Here is a 7,512-nt window from a genome sequence, read left to right as displayed (position 1 = left end):
GAGAGAGAGAGAGAGAGAGAGAGAAGGGAGAGAGAGAGAGAGAGAGAGAGAGAAGGGGGGAGACAGGGAGAGAGTATGAGGAGACAGAGAGAGAAGGACAAGGGGGAGACAGAGAGAAGGAGGGAAGGGGAAAACAGAGAGATAAGGAAGGAGACAGAGAGAGAAAGAAGGGGGGAGATAGAGAGAGATGAGGGAAAGGGGGTAATGGAGGGAGAGAGAGAGAGAGAGAGAGAGAAGGGGAGACGGAGTGAGAGAGAGGAGTGGGAGACAGAGAGCGAGAGCAAGCGAGAAGGGAGAGGGGAAGAGAGAGAGAAAGAAAGATCGAAATGTGAGAGAGAAAGCGAGAAGGGGGAGACACAGAGAGAGTGAGAGGAGGAAGAGAGAGAGAGAAGGGGAGAGAGAGAGAAGGGGAGAGAGAAGGGGGAGAGAGAGAGAATGAGGAGAGAAAGAGAAGGACAAGGGGGAGACAGAGAGAAGGAGGGAAGGGGGAGAAAGAGATAAGGAAGGAGACAGAGAGAGAAAGAAGGGGGGAGATAGAGAGAGATGAGGGAAAGGGGGAAATGGAGGGAGAGAGAGAGAGAAGATTGGAAACAGAAAGTGAGAAGGGAGACACAGTAAGATAGAAGGGAGAGAGAGGGAGAGAGAGAGAGAGAGAGAGAAGGGAGAGAGAGAGAGAGGGAGAGAGAGAGAAGGGAGAGAGAGAGGGAGAGAGAGAAGGGTGGGTGGGAGAGAGAGAGAGAGGGAGGGGCAGAAGGGGAGAGGCATAGAGAGGGAGAGAGAGGGAGGGGCAGAAGGGGTGAGGCATAGAGAGGGAGAGAGAGGGAGGGGCAGAAGGGGTGAGGCATAGAGAGAGAGTGAGTGAAGGGGGAGACAGAGCGAGAGGAGGGATACAGAGAGAGAAGGGGGGAGAGAGAGAGATGAAAAAGGGGGAGACAGAGAGAGAGAGAAGGGGTGACAAAGAGAAGGAGGGAGACAGACAGGGAGAGGGGGGGCAGAGATTGGCACACACAGAAAAGGGGAAGACGAGAGACACGAGAAGTGTGTGAGAGAGGGCTGAGAAAGGAATGCCTTACCCTCCCCCCCCCCCCCTTCAGTACAGGCATCAGGTGAACCTCCTGTCCCCAACCCCACCCCACGTACAGGTGGCACTGTGTACCTCTGTTCTCCATCCCCCATACAGTCAGCAGTGCCTCCTTCCTCCCTCACGCCGTACAGCCATCAGTGCCTCCTTCCTATCTCACCCCGTACAGCTAGCAGTGTCTCCTTCCTACCTCACCCCGTACAGGTGACCTTCTGCGGTTGCAGGTAGCTGCTGTCATTGGCGGCGGTGGCGGCGGCAACAGCGGATCTCCCTGCAGTTTTCCCGCCGGGGCCGGTCCCTAGATCGTGACGGTGAGCCCCGGCAACAGCAGCTTCAGCGAGGAGGCGGTAAAAGGACACTGACTGAGGAAATGTAAGTGGCAGGGAGGGGCTAGACTGCCTCCTCCTGTTTTGATCCGCCCACAGCCAGCCTCTGCCCTCTGCTCTTAGCACTGGTTCTGGCAAAAAGGCACAGGGAGTGCACTACTATGCTGGCTGCAGTGCATGTAAAACATATATGCCGGTGCCGCTATAGTGTATGTGGGCACGGAGTGGGGTGAAGGCTGCTAGGAGAGGGGTGGCCAGGGCTTCAGACGGCCACTGATGACAGAAAAATATTTTTTTTTCTTGTCAGCAATGTTTAATAGCATCGTCTGGGCCTATTTTCATGGGGGGCCTGGAGCTGCAGCTCCACCCGCCCCATTGTTAATCCGGCCCTGCCTGTGGCCAGGTACACCTTTTGAATGCCTTACAGCATATGCACTGGCAGTGAACCATTCTAATGCTGCATGGAGCATTTCTTTGAAGGAGATCTTTGATCTTGTGAGATCTTTGTGGATGACATCCTCATTTGGGGGGACACCATGGAAAAACACAACATGCACATCTGTAAGGTCCTCAAAAGAATCTGGAAAATCAACATACAGCTTAACCATGATAAATTTCATTTTAGAGTCACTTAGAAAAGTGGAAAGCCGAATCCTGCCAAGACACAGGCTATCCAACACATGCATACTCCGCAGATAAGTTGAGTTGTTATACTCAGATTGGAAAGGGAAAGGAACTGTTGGCCCAAGTCTTTGTTTCATGAGTTTATCTTTGAAAGTTCAGTGCTGGTTGAGACAGACCACAAACAGGGGGTACTGTAACAAAGATAGATAGATAGATAGATAGATAGATAGATAGATAGATAGATAGATAGATAGATAGATAGATAGATAGATAGATAGATATTCTTGATTAAATAAAACTTCAAAACATAGATAAGAAGGATCCAATGGCCAGAAATTGATTTTTAATTCTATTTTTAAACAAGTGATTTAATAACAAGCAAATTCAGGTATTAACAAAAGGATTAACATTTTCATTAATGTTGTAGAATCCTTTTTGATGATAACTGTGTAAATTTGCTAAAGTTTTTAAGAAATCTGAATCCATCTCCACTTTACGACCTCTGTCAGTTGGAGTACCGCAAGGCTTAGTCTTGGGTTCTCTGCATTTCACAATCTATACCACATCTCTTGACAAACTAATCAGCTCTTTTGGATTTCAGCATCATCTGTACACAGATGATACTGAAATCTACATATTTTTGCCAAATTTATCACCATCTGTATTGTTCCATGTCACTGAATGTCTTTCTGCTGTTTCATCTTGGATGTCATCTCGCCACCCCAAACTTAATATTTCCAAAATAGAATTAATTATATTCCACTGACCAGTAGTAGTTACCAACCCAATATCTCTATCACTGTTGAGAACTCAACAATCAATCCTACCCCACAAGCTCACTGCCTAGGTGTCATCCTCAACTCTGCATTGTCCTTTGTGCCTCACATTCGATCTGTCTCTAAATAGTGCTACGTGCATCTAAAAAACATATCCAAAATATGACTATACCTTACATAAGACACTGCAAAAAATGTAATCCATGCACTCATCATCTCTCGTATTGATTTTTCTTACTGGTTTTACCAAAAACAGACTCTCACCACTACAATCCATTCTGAGTGCAGCTGCAAGGCTAATCTTACTTGCTACTGTAGATGTTCATAGTCAGTCCCTCGATTGGTTACATGTAGTCTACTGTATTCAATATAAAATACTTTTACTCACACAGAAGACCATTAACCAAACTACACCAATGTACATCTCTTTGCTTATCTCAAAAAATATCCCAACCTGACCTCTTCACTCTTCACAAGATCTACATTTCTCACCCACACTCATTATTCACTCCCATTCATGATTGCATGACTTTCTTTGGGCTGCAACCACTCTGTGGCACAATAAGACTTTCTTCTAGTCTCCTTCATGCGTTCCATGAAAACTCATCTCTTCAGGCAAGCCTTTCAAATTGCAGAAACTGCCCACATAACCTTCATAACCTTTCCTATCCAATTACATCCCCACTGTAGAGTCCACAAATATTCTCACATATTTTCTCTTTCTTCACTTTCCCATCCTTCTGACCCCAGGTCAACATCACTGTGTGACCATATCATACAGCCACTGGCATATTTATAATGTGTGCATTGTCTAGTCATCGTATTATTTTTCCGGAGACCTGCACTTGCAATACAGTAGAACTAAAAGATGCATATATGGTTAGCAGAGTGATGGTGAGTGACATGAAAAAATTAGGATGCATATTACAGATGTAGCCACCTTTATCTTGAGTGGCTGAGGCGTTTGTCCCGATCGAGCATACGCAGCGTACTGGAGCATAGGGAGGCGCGCCTAGTCACAGAGAGGCTATCTAATCGCATGGAGACAGATGTTTGGCGTTACGTTTATGTGTAATACCTGCGATCATCCACCAGATGTTGCTTTTTACAATCCCCACTACACATGCGTGTGGGCTCCCGTAAAATACAATACTGAAATACTGTATACTGTATAGTAAGGACTACTTTACTAGTGCGTCTCGTTACGCTGAATCCCGCAGACAAAGCAACATAAACCCAGTAGTGTACACTGACGCAAATGGACGTGTTAGAAGTTCATTATTGCCTAATGATATTAGGAATATTGTACAGTATGTTAGCATCCTAATCCCATAGCCATTATGGCTTAATCAAAACTAATGGATTTATTCATCTGTCTGCGGTGAAGTGGTGAAGTGTTCCGCTTCCTATACTCAGAGTCCCGTGTTCGATTCCTAAAGTACTGTACAGTATGAACGCATGTTAGTTTTTTCCAGACACTTTATAATTTTTTATTCACATAAACCAGGGTAAAGCTGCAGGAGCGGATGTACTGTTAAGGTTCTATGCACCATACGGTACACATACAATTCTGTAGCAGGGCAGACTCAATCGAAATGGCTACCACCTGTGACTCCTTGCCCCATGGAGGCCCTCAGCTATGTAGCGAGTGACGACATAGATTTTGCGGACAACGGGGCAGTGCTGAAGGTGCGTCACAATCCCCTCGCTAACACTCGATCGCATAGCACACTGTCAAAATGGCCGTCGCCCCTGAACCCCCACCATGTGGCAGGCAGCGCTCGGAGATCGAGTGAGAGATAGCAGAAGTCTTGCAGGCTACGGGGCAATGCTGAAGGAGCATCACAATCCCCTCACTAAAATAACAGTACACAGAGGCAATGAGGTCCCGTAGAATGATCAAATAATAAATGCTGTATAATGTACAGTATACAGACCCAAAACAAGGAGCTTAAGCAACAGTGTGGTTCATGAAAGTCAGGGATGTGGTAAAGTACAGTAAGTCAGCGGCCAAGTCCCCTAGCCATTAAGGCTTAATATCACTGCTTACAGTATATTTAGACATGATATTGTGTACAGTATCTGTCATGAGGTGTTTTTTTTTCACTGACACTATTATTTTTTTCTATTGTAATATACAGAGGCGGTAAACTAGCCAAACGGGAATAATCAGCTTCTGCTGAATAAAATGAGATGCTAAAGTACATGCCTATATTCTGTGTGTGACTGCGGCTCTATGAAATGAAATCTGAAAATGTAAATATGAAATGCATTACTAATGTGCGGCATTATGTGTATAAGGTGTACTACAATATTTTCTGGTGTTACATAAGGAAAGGGCACTACTGCATGGTCTAATGCAGTGGTTCTCAAACTCGGTCCTCAGGACCCCACACAGTGCATGTTTTGCAGGTAAACCAGCAAGTTCACAGGTGTATTAATTACTCACTGACACATTTTAAAAGGTCCATACAGTAGGTGGAGCTAATTATTTCACTTGTGATTCTGTGAGACCTGCAAAACATGCACTGTGTGGGGTCCTGAGGACTGAGTTTGAGAACCTGTCGTCTAATGTAAATAAAGATCAATGTGGTGGGGTGTAATGTGAATAAGGGGCAATACTGTTAGGAGTAATGTGGTACTATCATATGATGTAACGAGAATAAGAGACACTACTGCATGATATAATGTGAATAAAGTTGCAGTACTGTGTTGTGTCATTTCATCTTGGGGTATTATTGTGTTACCATGCCCCTACCCAGCAAGAACATGCACTGTTTTGGGCTGGCACTAAATGTGCACATTGTTCTTATTTAAATGATAGGGGATAGGAGCGCCAAAATGGGTGATGGTGCTGGGAAAGGGGTGCAGGGTTAGAGGCGGAACTAGCATCTGTGCAAGAGGGCATCAGCCAAAATCTAGTCTAGGGCATCATGTTGGTCAGGTATGGCTCTGATAATACTGTATACTGTACTCTTACTGTACTTTGCATTCAATAGAGATACTGTTTGCACACAGGTTTTCCATGAATCATTGGCAATGCTGCAGGAGTGTCTCATTAGGCAATCTAAAATATACCACGACTATGGGTGGGGATACAGTAGGTAAGTTCTGTCACCATAAGCTGTCTGCTGTGTATAGCAGATTTCCATCTGGGATGCATTTGTGTGTTTGTAATAAGAAAAAAACATTTAACTGTACATTTAGTGGATACAGTATTTCTCCCCCATAACGGCACATCATACTGTACAGTTACCCCCATGTACTGTACCATACTGTATAATGGAATATTTATTGGAAAAGCATCAATATTAATGTAAAAAAAAGTATTTGTTACAACATCCGATTGCATGCACTGTACTGATCAAAATGTACAGTACTCTTATTCAGGACTTATAAAACAGAAAATAACTGTTCATACACATCAATAACATTACTACTGTATAATATTCTACATTAGTTTATGCAATAATCAGACAAAGGCAATTTTATAAACATTTTTAATAATGCACCAATTTAAAATTTTAAACAGAAAATACAGTACAGAACTACATATTTGTGGCTTGACCATTTCTTTCGACTATAACAGGTAATACTTTGTACAGGTGATTTATATAATTATTACAATGTTCAGGTGTGAGTACTTCTAGCCAGAATATCTTTATCCCATCCAACAGCTGCTGTTTTGTTGTTGGCTTCGCAACACTCCTAATGTACCTCTTCAATTGAGCCCACACTAATTCAATTGGATTCATGTCTGGTGATCTATAAAAAAAAAAAAAGAGTATAGAAAAAAAGTTAGTCAATTAATGACATTAAATAGAGAAAATTAAACATACGGTATTGTACTGTTTATTAAACCAAAAAATACATTTACAGTACTAGAGTGCTATCCCAAATTTTACTTGTACACTGTTGAAAGAATACTCACTCTGGTGGTGTGCGTTCCCAATTCATACCTTTCTCTTCCATAAATTTGGCTGAGGCGGAGTGTTTAAGATCATTGTCTTGGAATATACTATGGTGAGTTGGGTAATATTTATTCACAAATGGCACCATACATCCCTCTACTATTGTTTCTTGGAAAAATTTCTTATCCATGATCCCTATAGAAATAAAAAAAAATTGTTCATTAATAAGCAACTCATTTTATTGTGCAGTTACATGTACTCTACAGTACAGCATGTATTTTTACAGAACACAGGCACAGAATAAAGTATAGTACTGTACCTTCAAAAAATAATAGGGGACCAGCTCCTAATCGTGTTATGCCTCCCCATACATGGACTTTCAATGGATGCTTTGGGCGTGGTTTTAATGAGATATGGTTACGTTTCCGGAATGACATTCTGGAGAACCGCTCAAGGGCAACAGACGATTCATCTGTGAAAATGACATCATGAAATGTTTCACCACTCTCAATCCATCGCCGTGCCTGTTTCACTCTCTTTTCTTTATTCACATCTCTTATCATGGGAGATATTCTGTGAAGAGCCAAAAATAATTAATCAGATACAGTAATGAAAGAGATTACTGTATATACAGTAGACTGTATGTGCAGTATACTGTATTATATACCTACTGTATACATTAAACTGTATACACATTACAGTATACACAGAGTTTTATATATATATATATATATATATATATATATACACACTGTATATACACACACATACACACAAACACAGTATACAGTATG

The sequence above is a fragment of the Pseudophryne corroboree genome, chromosome 5 (assembly GCF_028390025.1).
Source record: "Pseudophryne corroboree isolate aPseCor3 chromosome 5, aPseCor3.hap2, whole genome shotgun sequence".
NCBI classification, from domain to species: Eukaryota; Metazoa; Chordata; class Amphibia; order Anura; family Myobatrachidae; genus Pseudophryne; species Pseudophryne corroboree.
The sequence above is the reverse complement of the archived record's forward strand: the minus strand, read 5'-3'. Positions refer to the sequence as shown.